This window comes from Crocuta crocuta, unplaced genomic scaffold (assembly GCF_008692635.1).
Source record: "Crocuta crocuta isolate KB4526 unplaced genomic scaffold, BGI_CrCroc_1.0 scaffold440, whole genome shotgun sequence".
NCBI classification, from domain to species: domain Eukaryota; kingdom Metazoa; phylum Chordata; class Mammalia; order Carnivora; family Hyaenidae; genus Crocuta; species Crocuta crocuta.
The window spans coordinates 124,303-124,719 of NW_027527457.1; positions in this window are offsets into that span (position 1 = coordinate 124,303).

Consider the following 417-nt stretch of genomic DNA (forward strand, 5'->3'; position numbering starts at 1 on the left):
TTGTTCAGAGCCCCACAAAGGTCCCATTGTGCAGACACTGGGTATAAAGCAGCATATGACTCCCCAGCACCGGGCGGCGATGAATTGGGACGCAGGCGCGGACCCAGGGACCACTCCCCCTGCACAGACATGAGACCATAGGGGACCTGTCTGGGTGGCCTCAGGGATAGGCGCTCCCCAAGGTAACGGGCTTTGTTGGGTTTGTCCCGGGCCCAGAGCTAAGGAGCTGGGGGATGGGGAGCTCAAGAGGATGACTGATGGCAAAACAAGATGGGCCTGGCGAAGACAGGGGCTGGAGAGGAAAGAACGTTGGCTGAAAACGAAGAAGGGAGATGGGGCTCAGGGAGGTCAAGTCAAGTGAGGAGAAGGAGGAGGAGGGGGAGGGAGAGGCTGGCAAGGGACGTGGGGACAGGAAAG